At 35.4% G+C, this 24,397-nt stretch overlaps 1 long non-coding RNA gene and 1 pseudogene across 1 annotated transcript in view; both read right to left on the bottom strand.

The window, feature by feature from the left end:
* LOC117284741 overlaps positions 1-24,397 on the bottom strand; it is a 40,195-nt gene that overhangs the window by 10,756 nt on the left and 5,042 nt on the right. The window lies entirely within an intron of this gene.
* LOC104874323 lies at positions 2,915-3,332 on the bottom strand (annotated as a pseudogene).

Here is a 24,397-nt window from a genome sequence, read left to right as displayed (position 1 = left end):
GGGTCTCACTATGTAGTTGAGACTGACCTGGAACTCACTATGTAACCCAGGCTGGTCTTGAACTCACAGTGATCCTCCTGCCTCAGCCTCCCAAGTTTTGGGATTACAGGCGTGTGCCACCTCACCCAGCAGTTTTCATTCATTTTTAAAATGACAATTAAACTGCATGCTTAAAATTGTTAACTATAGGGCTGGGGATTTAGCTCAGTAGTGCCACCACCTGCCTCGTAACCGCAAGGTCCTGGGTTCAATCCCCGATACCAAAAAAAAAAAAAAAAGTGAAGTAAAAAGCCTATAATTTCAGTCTGAACATTTTAAAAACATTGTATATACATTTGAATGTTGATATTAGAAAGGCTTTCATGTTTGTAAGCCCTAATGGCAATATAATATCCAGTGGCATTAAGGTGCCAATCTTCTCACACAGCCTTTGGTCACAACAGTCCTTTCAAATAAAGCCACCTACCCATACTTTCTATCATTATATGCATGACTTTTTATTTTGATCAGCAAATATGGTTTCCATATCATAAAAATATAATTTCTTATCTGAAATGAATAATCTGTATTTTAATCTCCAGAATAAATATAAATGGTCTTGCATATTCATCTCACACTGTAAATTTTGGTTTTCTTGGTTATCAATTCTCCCGATTTTTATGCTATTAACCTGAATTTTCATTTTAATGTTTACTTGATCTTTTAAGAAAATTAAACATATCTCTCAATATCTACCTCTTACTAACATATTATTGACTCAATAGTGGACAATTCAGAAATTTGAAAAGGTAAGATTAGATCTCAGAGCAATATAAACATATGAGGCCTTTTTAGTAAGGACTGTAGCACTAGAAGTAGGAAAAGAAGCTCATTTATTCTATTTTTACTTCATATGTACAACCTGGATTAGACCTTCTTTACCTGATAGAAAAGTATCAGTGTTTTTAAGAAGGCAAATCCAAAACATTTTCTTTGATCTATCCCAGAACTCTGTTACTCTTTACCTCTTCTCCCAGAGCTCTTTAATGAGCTTCCTCTGCTCATTACTTCACTATATATAATACATACAATCCCATCATATATAATCTCTTCTGTGATGACTCTACTAAATCACAAGACTATATTTCCATCTGTACTTCTAGCCATAGTACAAATTCACTACCTAAATTTTGTCAAAAAAATTTACAGGGAACACTTGCTCAAGTGACACTCAAATTTGTATCCGCAAAGACTTGACCTTTACGGTTTTTCCTTTTTTTAACAAATAATATATTTTATTTCATCCCTGAAAATAAAACAAAACAAAAATGTCTACATCTAATCAAGAGAGAACAATTATTCCAAAACTTTACCTGGTAATAGTACATAATTAATTTAAAAGTACAGAGAAGGCAAATTTGGAAAGCTATCTTCATGAAATAATATTTCTCATACTTATTTTAACAAAATATTGTAACTAATGCTACTACTTAATGGTAGCATATTGTAATAATGAACAATATAATATCTAAAATTAATTTGATATAGTCTAAATCTAGAAGCTGGCTGCATTTGAGCAGTTATTATAGAGAATAAATACTATGAAATAAAGGGCATCGTACAACAATCAGATATATTGGAAAATTTAAATAAAGTGTACTTTGTTCTATACTAGAATTACCCAAGATTAGGTTTTACTGTGCTGCATACAGTAATTGTTTTCCTGAAAAAGATAGTCAATCTTCATAATTTATTTTAAATGTTCTTAAGCGGTCATTATATAAGATGAATATTTAATACAAATTTCCATAAAGGATACTCTTATGTAACATAAAGTAATATGTTCCAAGCAATTTATGCAGCATGAATACCTGTATTATATACATCTGACTAAAGTCCTTGAGACCCTGTCTCTCCCACCAATATAACAAAAGCAAAAATTGCCCAAATGTGGAAATCATGTGCTTCTCCTTATGGCATAGACACTCAATGAATTAAGTTTTGTTTTTAAAGAAAGTCTCACTGAGTTCCCTAGGTTGACCTTGAACTCTCAATTCTCCTGCCTTAACCTCCTGAGTAGCTGGAATTACAGGAAGGTAACACTGTACTCAGCTAAGGGGTTAAACTTTTAAATTAACATTCATGCATGTGAAAATCATGAATATAGTTATATTTCATTCCATCATAAAAATATTTTTATTTTTCAGAATATATGTAAGAAAATTTTAAGTATGAGATTAGAGATACAATTTTAATATTATTAAATTGCCCCCAATGTTTAGACTAGATTACAGACAGTGGCTGCTACCATTTCAAGATTATATTCTTACAAATGTAATTTTAAAAAATATACAAGCTTCAGTTATTTTGAAGGATATTGCAAATGAAGACGTTCTTTGCGTCATGATTTCAAAACATTACTTTCAACATTATACTTCCTTTCTCTCTTCATAATCTGAGTAACAAAATGTAGTACTAGAAGTAAGCACATCTTCTAATAGCCTTAGCTGAACAGTTACATCTACTGAGAACAAATGACAGAAGAATGATTCAGTAATAATATTCTCCAAGTGTCTGAAAACATGTTATGCACTTAAATAAATATCTTACGGAAACAAATCCACGTGTTTCAGTGTTGTTTCAGCTTGATCTCAAACACAAAACATTTACACAAAGATCATCTACCTGCTCACTACACCAGCCATGTTGCCTTAAGGATAAGGTTCAGCATGGAAGAGACTTGCCTGGAAGCAAACTAGTAACACTTAAAATTTTATATACAGAATTAAGAGTTCCATGAATTCAGCAAATTCCTTGAAAATATGTTGGGCTTTTATTGTAAAGTATTACTCTCTCCTAGCCAGCAATTAAAAAGCTTTTCTGCGACAGGATATACTCCTTAGTGGAAACAGCAGCACAAAGTGATCTTCAACTGCTATCTCATGCTGCCAGAGGCATTTATCCTTTTATTTGTGGTTACTGGCACCAGATTCCCATTAGTGCTACTGGTAGTGTTGGTGGCTGAGCCATTCACAACAATATAGTCGACTTTGTTCTCCAACTTCACCAAGCGTTGCAAGATTGTCATCCAAAAGGACAGCAATTGTTCTTTTCAGATCGGCATATCCTGCCATAGAAGCACCATTCTCAACATCCTCTGTGTTCTTATTTTCTTCTGCAAGAGCTTTAACCTATCTTTTGCTTAAATCTAGTATTTGTTCACGTAACTTGACACTGCTTTGATGTTGCTGGAAAGTATAGTGCAGTAACAACACTCCACAAATGAGTCCAAACACAAGCAATAATAAACTCAACTTCTGGGACATATTTTTTCTTGAGATTGTAAAAAACATTTCTGATGAAGCAAACAAACTTGATTGTAAAGCAGTAACTGGAGACAAGCTTCCAAACAAAATTTTTGAAGGAAAAAAGAAAAAACTTCTCTAATATATATTCTTTATCTTCAGCACTCTTACATTAACGGTCACTAAGAGATAAATTCTGAAAGGGACTTTTTAAAGGACACTTGACTTCCTCTCTCACGCAAAGTAGAACCAAACTGAACTGTGGGCTTCTTGTTGCGGTCGCGCTGCAAGGCTCCTGAGCCCTAGCGGCTCAACCAAAGTGGAGGAGCAGGCGTCAGCGGTGTCTTGCCCTGGAGAAGCAGGCTGCAGGTTGGGATGGAGAAAGGCCGGGGCTTGGGAATCAGGACGAGGTTCTCCCCTGGCGTGTGGAGATTGTATTCTCCTCGCCCCAAGCACTCCGGTTCCCCTCCGCCTCCGGGCCCGGCCCTTCCCCCAACTCCCAACGGATTTTCTTGATAACTAGTCACTTTAGGAAATACTTTGCTTGTCATTAGTGCTCTCAGAAATTGAACAAAACTAAACTATCCTGATGGAAAACAACTATTTTGGCACAGAAAGTTATGTTATTGGCTATTCAAATAAATATCTAAACTAAAGTTTTACTGTTGCACAAGTATCATGTTTGTTCCTAAATACCCAAAACTATTTGAATTTTTAAGTTTTATTTTCATACTCTTAACATGAAAGCTTAATGGTTTCTTGAGTACACAGAAAATAAAATTAAAGATTGAAAAATAATGTCTCACATCCCACATAAAGAAGATTCTTCTTTCCACAGTTAATCTTAGCAAAGAGGAATTCAACTTAATAAATAATTCTATTACCCCTTTAAAGAACAACTTCAAGACCTAGAATAGCAAAAGCAATTCTAGGAAAAAAAGACATGGTAGGGGATATTACAATCCCCAACTTGAAACTATACTACAAAGCTATTGTAATAAAAACAGCATGTTACTGGCAAAGAAACAGACCTGAGGAGTAGTGGAACTGATTAGAAGATGCAGAAACAACCTCAAACATATTCAGCCACCTCATCTTTGACAAAGGAGCCAAACACCCTCACAGGAGGAAAGATAGCCTCTTTAATAAATGGTGCTGGAAAAATTGGGTTTCAACTTGCCAAAGATTAAAACTAGACCTATATCTCTTACCATGCACTAAACTAAAATTGAAATGGATTAACATTCTAAACATTAAAACAGAAACACTAAACTGGCTGGAAGAGGGGTTAGGTATTACTTTTGAAGACATTGGTATAGGACAGATATCATGAAGAAAACCTCAATTACATGAGAACTGGCACAAATAATCAACAACTTGGATTGCATCTTATTAAAAAGCTTCTGCACAGCAAGAGAAGCCACCAATAGTATGAAGAGACAACCCACAGTTAAGAAAAATGTTTTCACCAGCTGCTTCTCAGACAAAGGTCTATTAACTAGAATATATGAAGAATTTTAAGCAATCAGACCTCCCAAATTTAAAGACCCAATCCAGAAATGAGCATCTGAAATGAACAGACATTTCTCAGACAAAGAAGTAGAAACAGGAAATAAACATAGGAAACAATGTTCAACATCACTGGTCATTTGAGAGATGCAAATGAAAACAATGCTGAGATTCCACCTCACCCCAGAAAGAATGGCTGCTATCAAGAAATCAACCAAAAACAAAAGCTGGTGGGGCTGTAGGGAAAAAAGAGTCCTTCTCCACAGGTGGTTGGAGTGCAGACTGGTACAACTACTGTGGAAATCAGTATGGAGATAACTCAAAAAACTAGGATTAAAGGTCCCATTTGACTCAGCTATTCCCCTGCTGGGAATCTTCCCAAAAGAATTAAAAGAATCAGCCGGGCATGGTGGCTCACATCTGTAATCCCAGCACTCAGGAGGCAGAGGCAGAGGATTACCATGAATTTGAGGCCAGCCTGAACTACAAAGTGAGACCCTGTCTCAAAAAAAAAAAAAAAGAATTGAAAGAATCATACCACAACTATATATGTGCACCAATGTTTATAGCAGCACAGTTTGTAATATCTAAAACTTGAAAAGAGCCCAATTGCCCATTAACTGAAGATTGGCTAAAGAAAATGTTGTTTCTTATAAAATGGAGTACTACTCAGCTATAAAGAATGAGAAAAAGAGGTATTCATAGCTAAAGAGATGCACACTGGGGTGATACTCTTAAGTGAAATAAATAGGACATACATGTGTAAATACCAAAGTTTCTTTGGTGTGAGAAACTGAAAATGTAAATAAGGATTAAAATGAATAATTGGTAATGTAAGATAGGAAAAAAAGGTCCAAAGGTGAAGGGGAAGTGAGAGGTGTAAGGAAAAGGAAAGAAGGGAAAGGAATAAATATGAGAAAAGGAAAAAGCAAAAACAATGTCTCTGTGAATAGGGAGGGGTGGAGGGGTTGAAGGGAGGGCAGGGGAATGGAGAAAAATTAAGAGCCAAAATATATCATGTAAATGTACAAATTCCCAACGACAAATGTCATCATATTGTATACCTAAAATATACCAAGAAACAGTGAATAAAGAAAAAAAAATGAAAAGAAAGAATGTACAGAACTGCTGTCATGCAGCCAAAAGTCTACTAATGGCTTGCTGAATCAACCAGCATGGATCTGGGCTCTGTCTGTCCCTTTGTTGTAACAGTGACAGCAGAGACAGGCCCAGAAATGGACATTGTTTTTCATTTCTTGCTGTTTTTTTTCTTTCTTCTTTGTTCCTGTTTTTATACAACTGTGAACATTGTTTATAGGGTTTTTTTTATGTTTTATTCTGTTCTTGTTTCTGTTTCTTCCTCCTTTCTTTCCCTCCTGTTTTTTTTTCATTAGGTTCCCAAAGCTGGCACAGTCTTTCTTTGTCCTTCATTCTTGCTTCTAATCTCTCTTCTTCTATTTTTCTACTTTTCCTTTTTACCCCTTTTAAATATTCCCCCATAAGCGTAAAATTGCTCTATCGAGTGGATATTTACTGTGTATATAACTTTCTACTTTGTTTTAGATTTTGTTATATAACTACAAACCTTTTTCATACATTTAAATGTGGCAAATTAATTGTCACAGTATGTCATTTTCTAGGCTATATTTGAGGCTATTTTTATTACCAATTGTACTACTTTAGTGAAGGTGATATATTTGTTCTAATCAGTTGTTCTTACTTGTATGCCAAGACTGAGATTGCCTGAGGGTTATAAACTATACTATAGGCTAGTACCAAAAGACCAGGAGCGAGGCAAAATAGGCAGCAAATTTATCACCCCAAATAAATTGAAGAGATAAAATCTTGCAACACTCAAAAGCCACAAGCCAGCTACACCTGGAAAACATCTCAGAAAAATAGTCATTTCCTAAAGAGCTCTAAATACCCACAATAAAACTACCTATAATGAGCAATTTACAAGCATCCATGCAGAAAATGATTTTTGTTTGTTTGTTTTTTTGAAACAGGGTCTTACTGTATAGTTGAGACCGACCTGGAACTCACTATGTAGCCCAGGCTGGTCTCGAACTTATAGCAATCCTCCTGCCTCAACCTCCCAAATGCTGGGATTACAGGTGTGTGCCACCATACCTGGCCCAGAAAATGATTTTTTTAAATGAGAAGACATGAGATGCAATCACAGAATCCTGGTTCACCCATGGCAAAACCAGGGGGTGGTGAGGTGAAAGAATTTGAAAGCCACACAACTGAACTCTCTGAAGTGATAACTGTAGAAGTAACAAAGCAGATGAGCGACATCTAGAGAAAATCAAATTAGAAATAATTTCTCAGATAACTAAAGAAATGATGACCATAATGAAGAACATCTGTAGCAAATCCAGAGTGGATACAGATATTTTTAACCGGGCCGGGGATTTAGGCCAGTGGTTCCAGTGCCTGCCTTACTAGCATGAGGTCCTGAGTTCAATCCCCAGTACCACAAAAAAAAAAGAAAAGAAGAAGAAGAAGAAGAAGAAGAAGAAGGAGAAGAAGGAGAAGAAGGAGAAGAAGGAGAAGAAGAAGAAGAAGAAGAAGCAACAGATATTTTTAATGAATGAATGCCCAAAATAGGAAAAAAAATGGAATCCACAAAACTGATTCAACCAGATATCCAGATTAAAAATTCTACTGAAACTATGTACAGAAGAATGAATTAATGTGAGAACAGAATATCAGATATAGAAGACAGGTTTGTAGTTAGCAACCATCAAAAGAATGATTTCATAAAACCAGCAAGGGACCATGAAAAATAATCCCATACTGTTGGGATGGCATCTACATAATACAAAGAATAGCATAAGATTGGTCAGAGTCCATGACAAAGCAGGAGATACCACCAAAAAAATGTTAAAAAAACAAAGTGTTTGAAAAAGAAATGACAGAAAACTCCCCAAGCATGGAGAAAGAATCTGACATACACATAAGTGAGGCATACAGAATGCCAATTAGCCATGATCAAAAACATTTACACCAAGACATAGACTAGTCAAGATTCCAAAAATTCAACACAAAAACAGAAGATTAAAATCTGTTATAGAAATCACATATAAAGGAAAGCCCATTAGAATCACAGCAAACATCTCAACACAAATTCTTAAGTCAATGATAGCTTGGAGTGAAATATTTCAAGCCCTAATAGAAAACAACATCAACCCAGATGGATGTACCCCACAAAACTATCTTTCAAACTTGGAAAAATGAGATACTTCTATGACAAAAAAAAATGAAGAAACTCATGACCATCAAACCAGCACTCCAAAACATTCTGAAGAACCTGGATCACACTGCAGAGACACAGGTGGTCATAAAGGCCATGTCACTCAGCTCCAGAATATACAACAAAAGTGAACAACAGCAATAAAGGCAAATCATACCTCCATAGTTGGTAAGTTGGGCAGATCACCACCTTAAAACAGAACTTGGACTATCTTCAGAGGAAGGGGAGTTGCAACCTGCAGTAGAACCTTGCAGAGTTCAACCCTATAGGAGGTCAGAAAGCCCAACTTGGGCCTTGCAACCAGAATTCAGCCTGAATCTCAGGGGTCTGCCTTTGGCTAGCTGAGACTAATTGGCTCAGTTCTGCACACTGCCACCCACATTGTCTATTGTGACAGGAGAGATACACACTGAAAGAGGCTCTTCAATTTTTTTTCTTTCTTTTCCTATTTTTAATTTTTATTTTTAAAATTTCATTTTTCCCATTCTGAAAATTCTTCCTTTTTTTTCTTCTTTTTCTAGCTTAGTTTCTTGCTTGCCCAAGTTATTCTTCGTCTCCCTTATTGTTCCTCTTCCTATCCTAATTCAGATTTCTTCTTACTTTTCCTTTTCGCTTCTCTTTTCTTTTCACTCAATGGTCATTAGTTTAAAAGGAAAGTGAGTACAATGTATAGCTTCCCTATTACTGTTAAATTGATATATTCTTATATTTGTTCTTGCACTGTCTTTTCCTCTTGACTTCAAGTTTCATAGCGTTTGTGTGATCATTCTGTGTTCTCTGGCTTCACATGAAAACTTCTCCTATTCTTTTACCTATTTTTCTCCTCCAAACTCCTTCTAAGTCCCCAACCTAAAAGGTAAAATTGTTATATTGAAGAGATTACTCACTATAAACATATTTTGGGGTGGTCCTGGATTTTGATTGAATTCACACTGTTAAAAGTGATAGATTAACAACTACCACAAATGGTGAATGTCTAAGCTGTGCTTGATGCTATTGTGTTGTTGATCATATCAATTGTGTTGCCAGGTTGTGATTGATTTAATGAGTTGTCCTTTCTGATGTTATGGAGATGGGAGTGTCCCCGAGTCATTAGAAATTCAAAACCTAAAGAGCAGCTATATCAAGAAGATCAAAGTACTAACCCAGGAATTAAACCAAGGACAGTCCAAAAACAAAAATAAAAATGAGAAAACACTTAAGCAAGGCACAAAGATAGACTTCCAGTTCACAAACAGCAAATTCTAGGGAAAATGAGGTGGAAAAGTCTGACAATCAACCACCAGGACACTCTGAAGTCATAGCACAAGAAGTAATATAACAAATCAATTGGGCTCTAGAAAAATTCAAATATTTTCCCAGATAACTATACAGATGGTGAGCACAATGAAAGACATGATTAGAGACTCAAGAAAATAAACTGATACAAAATAGATGAGCTAAGGACCATGATAGAAGCCATGAAGGCCCAGCATAGGAAAGAAATGGAATCCATGAAACAGATTCAAACAAGAGATTAAAAACTCTTTTGAAAGCATTGACAGCAGGATAAATGAATGTGAAGATAGAAGATAGGATTGCAGTTAGTGACCATGAAAAGAGAGATTTCTTAAAAACAGTAAGGGATCATGAGAAATCTATCCAACAACTCCTAGATGATGCAAAGAAGAATAAAATGAGACTAATAGGAATCCATGAATTAGGAGGAGAAACTACAAAAAACTTTAAAATCTGTTCATAGAATTAATGACAAAAATTTCCAAAATAGAGGGGAAGAATTTGACATACAGATAAATGAGGGATATGGGACCCTGATAAGCCACGATCAAAAAAATCTACAACTAGACATATAATAGTCAGGATCCCAGAAAGCAAACAGAAGAACAAAATACTGCAAGCAGTTAGAGTAAAGAAACAAATTACAGAATCACAGAAGACTTTTCAACACAAACCACCAGGTCAAGGAGAGCCTGGAGTGAGGTATTTCAAGACCTAAAAGAAAAACAGCTCCAACCTAGATGGATGTATCCTACAAAACTCTCTTTTAAAATGGATGGGGAAATAAGATACTCCCATGACAAAGAACACTTGAGAAACATCATGAATACCAAACCAGCACTCCAAACAAGTCTAAACAATATGCTAAAAAAGACAATGAAGGTCATAACACCGTGAGGCCCAAAAGAAAAAATCAATTAGGCAAGGAAGAAACTAAACAGGGAAAAAATTTAAAAGAGCTAACAACTGGACAATAACATGACAATTATAAGTCAATATATATCAGTTATAAGTATCAATGTCAATGGCCTCAATTCAACAATCAAAATATATAGACTGGCACAATGGATTAAGAAGCAAAATCCAACAATATGTTGTATACAAGAAATATACCTAGTTCAAAAGAAGCCCATAGACTGAAAGTGAAAGGATGGAAAACAGTTTTTGATGCAAGAAGAGCCCAGTAAAAAGCAGGGGTAACTAACTTATTCACAGACAAAGTAAATTTCAAACCAAAACTGATTAAGTAAGATAAATAAGGCCACTACATCCTTGTAAAGGGAATAATCCAGGAGTGAGAGGTGATAATCATAAATATATATGCACCAAATTCAAATGCCCCCAACTATACAAAACAAATATTAAGGGACATGAAAAACCAAATAAGCGCTAATACAGTTGTACTGAGGGACCTAAATACCCCACTATCACAAAGAGACAGATCATCTAGACAAAAAAATTAATGACAAAATAGTAGAACTGAACCAAGCTTTTGAACAAATGGACTTAATAGACGTCTATATAGTGTTCCACCCCACAAAATCAGAATATACATTCTTTTTGGTTACACATGGGTCATTCTCCAAAACAGATCACATATTAGCTCATAGAACATGTCGAAATAAATTCAAATGAATCAAAGTTATCCCATGTATATTATCAGACATAGTGCAATTAAGCTGGAAATCAATAACATAAGAAACCACAAGAACTACATGAACACATGGAAGTTGAACAACACTGTCCTGAACAATCAATGGGTCACAGAAGAAACTGAAGAAGAAATCAGTGAGCTTTTACAAATAAATGATAATCCCAATACAATATACAGGAATCTATGGGACATAATGAAAGCAGATCTATGTGGAAAATTCATACCAGTGAATGTCCACTCTAGGAAAATAGAGTGAGCTCAAATAAATAACCTAATGATGAATCTTGGGCTCCTAGAAAAAGAAGAGCAAGAAAAACCAAAAGCTCATATAAGGGAGGAAATTATAAAGATAAGAACAGAAATCAGTGCAATGGAAAATAAGAAAACAATACAAAAACTAAATGAATCGAAGAGTTAGTTTTTTGAAAGAATAAATAAAATTGATAAACTCTTAGCCAACCTTATCAAAAAAAGGAAAGAAAAGGCTCAGATCCATGCCACTAGGAATCAAAAAGGTGAAGCCACAACAAATCCAGCAGAAATCCAGAGGATCATCAATACCTACTTCGATAACATATATTCTAATAAAATGGAAAACACAGAAGAAATGGACAGGTTTCTTGTTACTTATGAATTACCAAAGTTGAACAAAGATTAAAAAAAAATCTAAACACACCAAGTACAATCAGTGAAATTGAAAATGGAATTGAAAGTGTACCAATGAAGAAAAGTCCAGGGCCTGATGGTTTCACTGCTGAATTCTACAAGACATTTAGAGAACAACTACTGCCACTGCTCTTTAAAATTTTCAATGAAATTGAAAGGGAAGCAATACTTCCACATTCATTCCTGGAAGCAAGCACTACTTTGATTCCAAAATCAGGGAAAGACCCAACCAAAAAAGAGGACTACAGGCCAATCTCCTTAATGAATATAGATGAAAAAATCCTTAATAAGATACTACCAAACAGAATACAGAGGGTCATCAAGAAGATCATACACCGTGAACAAGTCAGATTTATCCCAGGGATTTAAGGATGGTTCAACGTACATAAATAAATAAATGTAATATACTATATTAACAGAGTCAAGGACAAAAACAATATGATCATCTCAATAGATGCAGAAAAAGCATTCAACAATTCAACCTCTATTCATGATAAAAATTCTGCAGAAAATTGGAATAGATGGTATTTATCTCAACCTGATAAAGACTATCTATGAAAAACCAACAGTCAAAGTCACATTAAATGGCCAAAAACTGAAAACCTTCATGCTAAAATCAGGAATAAAACAAGGATGTCCACTATCACCACTCCTGTTCAATACAGACAAGAGAAAGAAATTAAAGCAATAAAGATAGGAAAGGAAGAAGTTAAAATGTCATTATTTGTTGATGATATGATACTCTACATTGAAGACCCAAAAAACTCTGTCAAAAGACTTCTAGACTTAAGTGACCCTTTCAGCAGAGGAGTTGGACACAAGGGCAACATTCAAAATCAATAGCCTTCTTGTACACAAATAACAGACTCACTGAGAAAGAAATTAGGGAAACAATTCCTGTCACAGTAACATCCAAAAAAAATGAAGTATCTAGGAATAAATCTAATGAAGGAGTCAAAAGAACTCTACACTGAAAAATAGAAACCCTACACTGAAAAATACAACACTCTGAAAAATGAGATCGAAGATGATATAAGAAAATGGAAAGATATCCCCTGCCCCTGAGTAGGAAGAATCAACATAGTGAAAATGACCATACTACTATGGTATACTACTAAAACTGCTATACCGAATCAATGCATTCCCAACTGCAATTCCAATGATATATCTCACAAAACAAGAGAAAATAATCCAAAAACCCATTTGGATCCATAAGAGACCTAGAATAGCAAAAACCATTCTAGGCAAGAGAGACATAACAGGGGGTATCACAATCCTGAACTTGAAACTGTACTTCAAAGCCACTGTGATAAAACCAGCATGGTATAGCAAAGAAAAGAACCTGAGGATCAGTGGAATAGATTGGAAGATATAGAAATAACTCTAGATGTACTCAGTTACCTCATCTTTAACAAAAGAGCCAATAATCCTCACTAGAGGAAAGATAACCTCTTTAATAAACTGTGTTGGAAAAATTGGATTTCAACCTGCCAAAGACTAAAACTAGACCCTTATCTTTCACCATGCACTAAACTAAAATCCAAGTGGATTAAAGATCTAAATATTAAAACAGAAAATTTAATTGTGATGGAAGATAAGTTAGGTAGAACTCTTGAGAACATTGGCATAGTAAAGACTTTATGAACAAATCATCAGTAGCATAGGAACTAGCACAAAGAATCAACAACTGGGATCTCATCATATTAGAAAGCTTCTCACTGCAAAGGCAACCACCAACAGAGCTAAGAGACAACCTACAACATGGGAAAAATGTTTTTACCATCTGTTCCTCAGACAAAGGACTGCTATCGACAATATATAAAAAATTCAAAAAAATCAGGACCCTCAAATATAAAGACACAGTTAAAAATGGGCATCTGAAATGAACAGACCTTTCACAAACAATCAAGTAAAAGCAGCAAATAAATATATGAAAAAATGTTCCACATCACTGGTCATTCGAGAGATGCAGATGAAAACAACACTGAGGTTCCACCTCATCCCACAAAGAATGGCTGCTATCAAGAAATCAACCAATAACAAATGTTGGCAGGGTTGTGGGGAAAAAGGAACCCTTCTCCATTTTTGGTGGGAATGCAGACTGGTGCAACCACTGTGGAAATCAATATGGATATACCACAAAGAACTATAATTAGATGTCCCATTTGACCCAGCTATCCCTCTGTTGGGTAGCTTTCCAAAAAAATTAAAAGAATCATACCAGCATGGTATACGCACACCCATGTTTATAGTGGCACAGTTTGTAATAGTTAAAACTTTGAAATAGCCCAATTGCCCATCAGTTGGAGACTGGATAAAGATGTGGTTTTTCTATAAAATGCAATACCACTCAGCCATAAAGAATGAGAAACTAGAGTCATTCATAGGAAAATAGATGCATACTGAGGCCATACTCATAAGTGAAATAAATAGGACACACATATTTAAATAATGAATAGTTTATCTGGTGTGAAAAACTAAAAATATAAATAAGATCCAAATTGTATAAATGATAATGTGAAATAGAAAGAAAATGGCTAAAGGTATAGGGGAAGTGGGAAGGGTAGGGGGAGGGAAATAAGGGACAAGAAATAATATGAAAAAGTGAAAAAATGGAAACAATGTCTTTACAAATAGGGGAGAGTGGAGAGGGTGAAGGGTGGGCAGAGGAATAAGAACCAAGATCTGTCATATAAAGGCACAAGATCCCAATGATGAATGTAACTGTACTGTATACTTTAAAAGTACCAATAAATTCAGTAGGATAAAAATAAAATATTTATAAATAAAACAAATACTAATGGACATGAAAAATCAATACAAACTAATACTATATTAGTGGGGGACCTCAATAAGCCACTGTCACCAATAGATAGTTCAACTAGACAAAATTAAACAAGGAAACACTAGAACTCAGTCAGTCTTAAACAAATGAATTTAACAGCTGTTTACAGAGTGTTCCACCCCGCAATATCAGAACACACACTCTTTTCAGCTGCACATAGGTCACTCTCCAAAATAGACCATACTCACTCACAGAACATATTGCAGAGAAATTGAAGTTATTCCCTGTATACCAGATTATAGTATGATGAAATTGGGGATCAATAGCAAAAGAAGCCACAAGAATAACACATGGAGACTGAACAACACACTTCCGAATAACCAGCTGGTCACAAAAGAAATTAAAGAAGTAATCAGACAGTTTCTACAATTAAATGACAATGTCAATACAACATATCAAAATCTATGGGACAAAACAAAAGCAATCTTATAAGAAAAATTCATAGCAGTGAATATTTATATTAGCTCAGTTAAACAACTTGATTCTGAACCTCAAACTTCTAGAAAAAGAAGACCAGGACAAACCCAAAGCTCATACAAAGGAGGCAATTATAAAGATCAGAGCAGAAATCAATGCAATAGAAACGAAAGTATGATATAAAAAAATCAATGAAGGAGAGAGTTGGCTATTCTAAAAAATAAAAAAAATTGACAAACCTTTAGCCTTATCAAAAAAAAGGAAAGAAAAGGCCCAAATCCATGCAATTAGGAATAGAAGAGGTTAAGTTGCAATGGATGCAGCAAAAATCCAGAAGATAATCAATACCTACTTTGAGACTCTGTACTCTAATAAACTAGAAAATACAGAAGAAATGGACAGATTCCTAGATACATATGAATTACCAAAGTTGAACAAAGAAGACCTAAAAATTCTAAACAACCCAATATCAATCAATGAAATTGAAAATATAATTAAAACTTTACAACTAAGAAAAGCCCAGACCCTGATGGCTTCGCTGATAATTCCACAAGACATTTAGAGGGGAACTACTGCCACTACTATTTAAACTCTTCAATAAAATTGAAAAGGAAGAAATATTCCCTAATTCATTCCTGAAAGCAAGCATCACCTTGATCCCAAAAGCAGAGAAAGACCAATTGAAAAAGAGAACTATAATAAGCTAATCTCACTAGTGAACATAGATGCAAAAATCCTTAATAAGATACTGGCAAATAGAGTGCAGAAGGTCATCAAGAAGATCATACACCCGGACCAAGTAGATTCATTCCAGGGATGCAGGGATGGTTCAACATATGCAAATAAATAGAGCAAAAGACAAAAAGCATGGGATCATCTCAACAGATGCAGAAAAAGTGTTCAACAAAATTCAATACCCACTCATGATAAAAATTGGAATAGATGGTCTCTACCTCAATCTGATAAAAGACATCTATGAAAAAAATTGTCAAATCTGAAATCCTTCACAATAAAATCAGGAACAAGACAAACATGGACACTATCACCACTCCTGTTCAATATAGTTTTGGAAATATTAGCCATAGCAATTACACAAGAGAAAGAAATAAAAGGAATAAAAATAGGAAATAAAGTAAAATTGTCACTATTTACAGACAACATGACACTCTATATAGAACACCCCAAATACTCCAACAAAAGTCTTCTAGACTTAATAACAAAATTCAGTAAAGTAGTTGGATACAATGTCAACACAAAAAAGTCAATAGCTTTCCTGTACATGAACAACAGACTCACCGAGAAAGAAATGGGGCAGCCAATTCCTCTCACAATAACATTCATAAAATTGAAATACCTAGGAATCAACCTAATGAAAGAAATCAAAGACCTTTACTCTGAGCAACTATAGCACTCTGAATAAAGAGATTGAAGATGACATCAGAAAATGGAAAGACATAACTTGCTCCTGGGTAGGAAGAACCAACATAATGAAAATGGCCATACTGCCAAAATAGCTATACAGATTCAATGAAATCTCAATTAAAATTCCAGAAGCATACTTCATGGACCTTGAGTAAAGAATCAAAAATTCATCTGAGCTGGGCATGGTGGCACATGCCTCTAATCCAAGAATGAGGGAGGCTGAGGCAGGAGGATAGCTGTGAGTTAGAGACCAGCCTGGGCTACATAGAGAGTTCCAGGTCAGTCTCAACTACATAGTGAGACCCTGTCTCAAAAAAAAAAATTCATCTGAAACCAGAAGAGACCTAGAATAGCAAAAGTAATTCTAGGCAATAAAGGCAAGGTAGGGGGTATCACAATCTCCAACTTGAAACTAGGCTATAAAGCTACTGTGATAAAAACAGCATGGAACTGGCAAAGAAACAGAAGTGATAACCAGTAGAACAAATTGGAACACAGAGAAACAACCACAGACATAGTTAGCCACTTCATCTTTAACAAAGGAGCCAAAAACCCTCGCTAGAAGAAAGATAGCCTCTTTAATAAATGGTCCTCAAAAAGTTGGGTTTCAATTTGCCCACGAAAGAAACTAGACATATGTCTCTCACGATGCACTAAACTAAAATTGAAATAGATTAAAGATCTAAATTTTAACAAAGAAATGATAAACTGGCTGGAAGAGAGGTTAGGTAGAACTCTTGAAGACATTGGGATAGGAAAAGATTTTATGAACAATACCTCAGTTGCATGTGAACTAACACAAATAATCAACTAGTAGGATCTCTTCCTATTAAAAAGCTTCTTCACAGCAAGAGAAACCACCAACAATGTGAAGAGACAACCCACAATGTGGAAAAATATTTTCACCAGCTATTCCTCAGACAAAGGTCTACTATCTAAAATATATAAAGAACTTTTAAAAAATCAAACCTGCCAAATTAGAAGACCCAATCCAAAAATGGGCATCTGAAATGAACAGATATTTATGAGACAAAGAAGTAGAAATAGGGCTGGTGATTTAGCTCAGTGGTTCTGCTGCCTGCCTCACAAGCACAAGGACCTGCGTTCAATCTCGGTACAAAAAAAGGAAAAAAAAAGAAGAAGCAGAAATAGCAAAGAAGCATATGAAAGAATGTTCAACATTACTGGTCATCAAAAACAAATGCTTTTGGGGCTGTGCGGAAAAAGGAGCACTTCTTCACTGTTGCTCAGAGTGTAGACTGGTGCAACCACTGATTTTCACTGTGGAAATCAGTATGGAGATACCTCAAAGAACTAGGATTGGAAGTCCCATTTGACCCAGCTATACCCCTGTTCCCAAAAGAATTAAAAGAATCGTACAACAGCAATATACATGCACCCATGTTCATAGCAGCATAGTTTGTAATAGCTAAAACTTGGAAACAGCTCAATTGCCCATCAACTGGAGACTGGATAAAGAAAACGTGTTTTTTTAATAAAATCAAGTACTACTCAGCCATAAAGAATGAGAAATTAGAGACATTTGTAGCTAAATCGATGATACTTTTTTTTTCTTTCATTGAGTTTTTTGGTACTTTTTAGGTGTACAGTACAGTTAAATTCATTATTAGGAACTTGTACCTTTACATGACATATCTTGGTTCCTATTTTTTCCCCACAACCCTACCCTCCCTTCACCCCTCCACCCTTTCCTATTTACAAATACTTTGTTTCCATTTTTTCCCTTTTCTCATATTTTTTCTTTTCCCTTCCTTCCTTTCTCCTACCCTTCCCACTTCCCTTACTCCTTTAGCCCTTTCCTTCCTCTCTCACATCATTACTTATACAATTTGAACCTTATTTATACTTTTAGCTTTTCACATCAGAGACGATATTCAGTATTTATATGTGTGTCCTATTAATGAGGCAATACTCTTAAGTGAAATAAATAGGACACATATGTAAATACCTTATAATTCCTCTGGTATGAGAAACTTAAAGAGTAAATAAGGATCAAAAGCCATAATAGATAATATGAAATAGGAAGAAAAAGGGCAAAGGGGAAGGGGAGGGGGAGGGGAAAGAAAAGAAGGGAACGGAATTAATATGAGAAAATTTAAAAAATGGAAACAAAGTATTTGTAGATGGGGAGGGGTGGAGGGGTTGAAAAAAAAAAGGAAGGGGGAGGGGGAGGGGGAGGGGAAAGAAAAGAAGGGAACGGAATTAATATGAGAAAATTTAAAAAATGGAAACAAAGTATTTGTAGATGGGGAGGGGTGGAGGGGTTGAAGGGAGAGCAGGGGAATGGGGAAAAATACGAACCAAGATAGATTATAAAAACGTACAAACTTCCAATGATGAACATCATTATATTGTATACCTAAAACATAGCAATAAAATTAATTTTTTTAAAAAGAGAAACCAGATCTAGGTTCTCTGGGACAAACAGCCCCCACAGGCTGGTCCCTGACGAAATCTACACACAACTGTATTCCACACTATATTCAATATTGGAACATCCAACGTGGCTGAGTAGAGGAAGAACCACATCAGAGAGAGTCAGAGAACATCAACAAGAAATACAGAGGAAAGAGGACAAGATGGTGGAGGAGTGAGTTCCAGCAGCTCAGTTTCTCCAGGACAAGGGGTTTGAATTCTGGAGTTGGAGACGGCAGGAAGAATATGAGTCTCTGATTTCTGAGAAACCTTCCAGTAGTAACAGGCGGTGAGACTGCATTGAAAGCATCTCAGGACACAGTAGTACAATGCAGGAACAGGCTAGGAAGACACTGTGGTAAAAGGCTGTGAGTTTGAACTTCAATCCCAGAGCAGCCCTCTGGTGACTTCATACTGTCAAGGTACCACAGTTGATGAGGAAAAGATGGTCACTGAAGACTGTTGGCAGATAGCACATTGGGGTAAGTCCTGGAGAAAGGCAGGGACTGGTGATCACAGACCCACGCACCATATTCAGCCTGAGTTATCCAGGATTGGAGGCTCACACTGGCATCGTGTTCCTATTGCTAAAGGGAGAACCAAACCAGGGCATCATAGTATGTTATTTCTCAACTAGCCCTGATACACACGACTGAAACAGATTAGCCTATTACTGCTGTGATTGAATTGATCCCACAGGAATAATACTGACTCAGTGGATAATTTAATGCCAGTGAACTTGTCTGCCCAATTCACCATCTCACCCAGGAAAAGGACAGCAAGAGTTTCTAACCCAAGAACTCAGAATGGATGAAATTATTCAAAAATGCCTGCAACCTCGCAGAAAGAGACCCTGAGTTTGAGTTATCTCCAGTTTTGCAGAGGAGAGATCGTAGTGGTAATTGGGGTGTGAACACCCAGACTATCTGGCAAAGAAGCTACTTGGGAATCATATATCCAATAGCTCATTGGAATATCTAATCTGTATTCCCATCAGACATTTTATCAATCTAAGTTTTTGTGTGTTTCTTGACTTATTTAGCAAAATGGGGTTATGCTCCTTTATGGTTTCATGAGTGTATTACGTGGTTACTCTTGTATATTCCTGTTTTCATTTGCTCTGATTTAACAGGTGTTTAGAAAATAAAAGTGGGGAAGGGACTGGGGATTTAGCTTAGTGGTTCCACTGTGTGCCTTGCAAGTGCAAGGTCCCAAGTTCAATCCCTGGTACAAAAAAAAAAGTGGGAAGAGTAACTGCAAGGACTATCATATATAAATATTATAAGACTGAATCTGTTGATATTGTTATACATCAAAGCAATTCTTGCAACAAAACATAGGGACAGAGTCAAAAGAATTAAAGTAAATAACTGAAGGACTAAATACTACAACTGGATGTACAAAACTGAAAATTATTCATGGGGAAGCAACATCTTCATATGCGCTTCTCACTTCTATAGTCCCTAACTTGCAGTAACCACCACCACCCCTCAAAAAGAGAAGACAAAAAAGAGGGGGACACGTATAATTGTTAAAGATAGAGAGAGAGAGAGAGAAAGAGAGAGAGAGAGAGAGAGATACAAGAAGGAGAATAGGGAAGAAAGAAAATAAAAGATCTCCTCACCTCCTGATCTCCCCCAAGACAGAGCAATGAGTTACAAAGGGAGAAGAAAACAAATACTAGATAGCAGAACTCTATGAATATTTCTTAGGAGGCATAAAGAAAATAGATGAGTTCAAAGAGGAAATGAACCAAAAAATTACACTCAATATGTCCCTAGTGAACTTCAGGGAAATAAGTAAAACACGTGACGAGCTAAGCAAAACAGTCCAAAATTTGAATGACAGATTCAACAAAGATAGCATTCTCAAAAAGATGCCAGACAGAAATACCTGAAATAAAAAACAGTACTGAATTCATACATTCCAGAAATGACCATCATAAAAACAGAGTATCTGATATTAAGGACAAAATAGTAAAATATGATAAAGAGCTCAAAGAAGCCAAAAAGAAAATAAGAGAACAAGAGACGACTATCCAGTAGCTACTAGATGACAAGAACAATGTAAGACTAATCAGAGTTATAGGAAACCTAGAATATTGCACAGATGGATTCACCAACATGCTTACAGAAAACTTCCATAAGAAAAGATTTTTTAAATATAAGTAACTGATGCTTATAGAACAAACAATTATGAAAGGAGTTCACTAAGGCATACCTTCATTAAATCCACTGATATCCAGCAAAAACCCAAAATTTCAAAGGCAGCTAAAAGAAAAAAACATCACAGATAAAGGTAAAACAGTTACAATCACAGCAGATTTTGTAACACAAACCCTGAATACCAGAAAGGCTTGGAGTGAAGTATTTCAAGCCCTAAGAGCAAATAACTTCAAACCAAGATTAACTTACCCAGCAAAGCTATTCTTCAAACTAGATGGAGAAATAAGGTATTTCCATGAAAAACACCATCTCAAAAGATTTATGAGTGCTAAACTAGCTCTAGATAAAATACTCAAAAATATTCTCAACAGAAACAGATTGGATGCACCTAAAAACACAGAGGAAACTAGTGAAATCAGTAGATAAAGAGATAAAATAACAACCAAAACAAAGCAAAAGTAAAACAAATGATTTACCAACAGATAAAGAAGGTAACAATAGTATATAACCACCATATCTCAGTAATATTTCAATATTAACAGTCTCAACTCTCCCATTAAAACATAAACTAGCAGACTAGATTTAAAAAAAAAAAAAACCTAATCCAACAATCTGTTGCATTCAAGAAACTCATCTAATGCAAAAAGATATTCAAAGACTGAAAATGAAAGGATGGAAAACAATATTCCATTCACCAGGATCCAGAAAACAAGGAGGGGTAGTAATTCTATATCAGACATGGTAAACTTCAAGTTAAAATGGATTTGAGGGGATTAAGAAGGTCATTACATACTGGTTAAAGGAACAATTCAATGAGAAGAGATAACACTGATAAACCTATATGCACCAAATATTGGAGCACCTATCTTCATGAAACAAAAACTATTGAAATTAAAAGATTAAATAAGCATTAACAAGGGCCAGGGATTTAGCTCAGCAGTTCTGCCTCCTGCCTTGCAAGTGCAAGGACCTGAGTTTATCCCCGGTACCAAAAATAAATAAATAAATAAGCATAACAGAATCATAGTTGGGGATTTTAACACCCCACTTTCATAAAGAGACAGATAAACTAAATAAAAAACTAATAAACAGGGATGGGGATTTATCTCTGTGGTTCGGTGGCCTGCCTTGCAAGCACAAGGATCCAAGTTTGATCCCCGGTACCAAAAAAAAAAAAAAACTAATATAGAAATTTCAGAGCAGAACCACACCCTCAAATACATGGAATTAATAGATATATACAGAGTATTATGGCAGAGTATATCTTCTTTTCAGTAGCACATGGTACTTTTTCAAAATAAGTCACATACTAGTCCATAAAGTCTGCTTAAGTAAATATAAAAGAATTGAAATCACACTATGCATATTACCTAACCACTGTTGAATGAAAATAGAAATCAATGACAGAAGAAATTTTGAAAAAGACAGAACCTCCTGGAAAATAACAGCATACTCCTCAACAACCAATGGGTCATAGAACAAATCAAAGATGAAATTTTAAAATGACTGGAAGTCAATGACAATGACTGTACAACTCAATGAAACCTCTGGGACACTATGAAAGCAGTTCCAAGAGGAAAGTACATTGAAATCAATGCTTGCATTAGGAAAATAAAGCAGGGCCAAAGAAATAACCTTATGAGAAATCTTAAGATACTTGAGAACCAACAACAAACCAGCCCCAAACTGAAATTAAGGAGGGAGGCAATAAAGATGAGAGCAGAAATCAATGAAATTGAGACTTAAAAAGCTGTAAAAAAATCCACAAATCAAAGAGCTGGTTCTTCAAAAGAATAAATGAAATAGACAAGCCCTTAGCAAGACTCACCAAGAGAAAGAAAAAAGAATCATATCGATGCAATTACAAATAACAAAGGTGAAATCACAACAGACACTGTCAAAATCCAGAAGACAGTAACTACTTGGAAAAATTATATTCCAACAAATTAGCAAATTTTGAAGAAATGCACAGATTTCTAGACACATACAAACTACAAAAACTAGTCCAAGAAGACATAAATGTGCTTAAGAACAAATGAAATTAACTCAGTAATAAAGAATCTACCAAATTAAAAAGCCCGGGACCTGATGGATTCACAGCTGAGTTTTACAAAATCTTTAAGGATGTTACAACACCAATACTCCTCAAGTTCTTTAAAGAAATTGAAAGGGATGAAGTACTCTCAAATTCTTTTATGGAAGCCAGTATCATCCTAACCCAAAAACCAGATAAAGACCCAACTAAAAAGAAAACTATAGGCCGATCTCCTTAATGAACATAGATGGAAAATGTTCAAAAGATATTAGCAAATAGAATGCAATTCATTACCAAAACATCATACATCATGATCAAGTCAGTTGCACCTCAGAGAAGGAAGGATAGTTCAACATATGTAAATCTATAACTGTAATGCATCACATAAACAGGAGCAAGATCAAAAAACACATGGTCATATTAATAGACCCAGAAAAAGCTTTTGCCAAAATCTAACACCCCTTCATGTTAAAACTTTGAAAAATACAGGCATAAAAGGATCATGCCTAAATATAATAAAGGTTATTTATGACAAATCAATTGCCAGCAACATACTAAATGGGGAAAAACCAAAAGCACTCCCCCTAAAATCAGAAACAAGATGGGGATGTCAACTATCATCTCTGTTATTCAACATAGTACTTGATACATTATTCAGAGCAATTAGGGAATAGAAAGAAACAAAACAAACACATATGGGAAAGGAAGAACTCAAATTATCATTATTTGCAAATCACATGATCCTCTACATAGAAGACTCAACTCCACCAAAAAACACTTAGAATTAATAACTAATTTTAGTAAAGTAACAAGATATAAGATCAATATACAAAAATGATTAGTATTTGCAAATACCAACAATAAACAGAATGAAAAGGAAATTCTGAAAACAATGCCATGCACAGTCACTTTACAAAAAAGGAAACGAATGAAAAAGCTGAAGCCACAATAGATCCAGCAGAAATCCAGAGGATCATCAATACCTACTTTGAGAAATTGTACTCTAATAAAATGAAAAACACAGAAGAAATGGACAGATTTCTAGATAATTGTGAATTACCAAAGTTGAACAAAGAAGATAAAAAAATTCTAAACACCCCAATTACAACCAGTAAAATTGAAAATGTAATTAAAAGTTTACCAGCAAAGAAAAGCCCAGGTCCTGGATACACCACTGAATTTTACAAGACATTTAGAGAAGAACTATTGCCACTACTCTTTAAACTTTTCAATGAAATTGAAAGGGAAGCAATACTTCCAAATTCATTCCTGGAAGCAAGTATCACTTTGATTCCCAAACCAGGGAAAGACCCAGTCAAAAAAGAGAACTGCAGGCCAAGCTCCTTGATGAATATAGATGCAAAAATCCTTACTAAGCCAGGGATTTAGCTCAGTGGTTCTGCTGCCTGCCTCACAAGCACAAGGTC

The sequence above is a fragment of the Fukomys damarensis genome, unplaced genomic scaffold (assembly GCF_012274545.1).
Source record: "Fukomys damarensis isolate Sample0158 unplaced genomic scaffold, DMR_v1.0_HiC HiC_scaffold_39, whole genome shotgun sequence".
Lineage (NCBI taxonomy): Eukaryota > Metazoa > Chordata > Mammalia > Rodentia > Bathyergidae > Fukomys > Fukomys damarensis.
The sequence above is the reverse complement of the archived record's forward strand: the minus strand, read 5'-3'. Positions and strand labels throughout refer to the sequence as shown.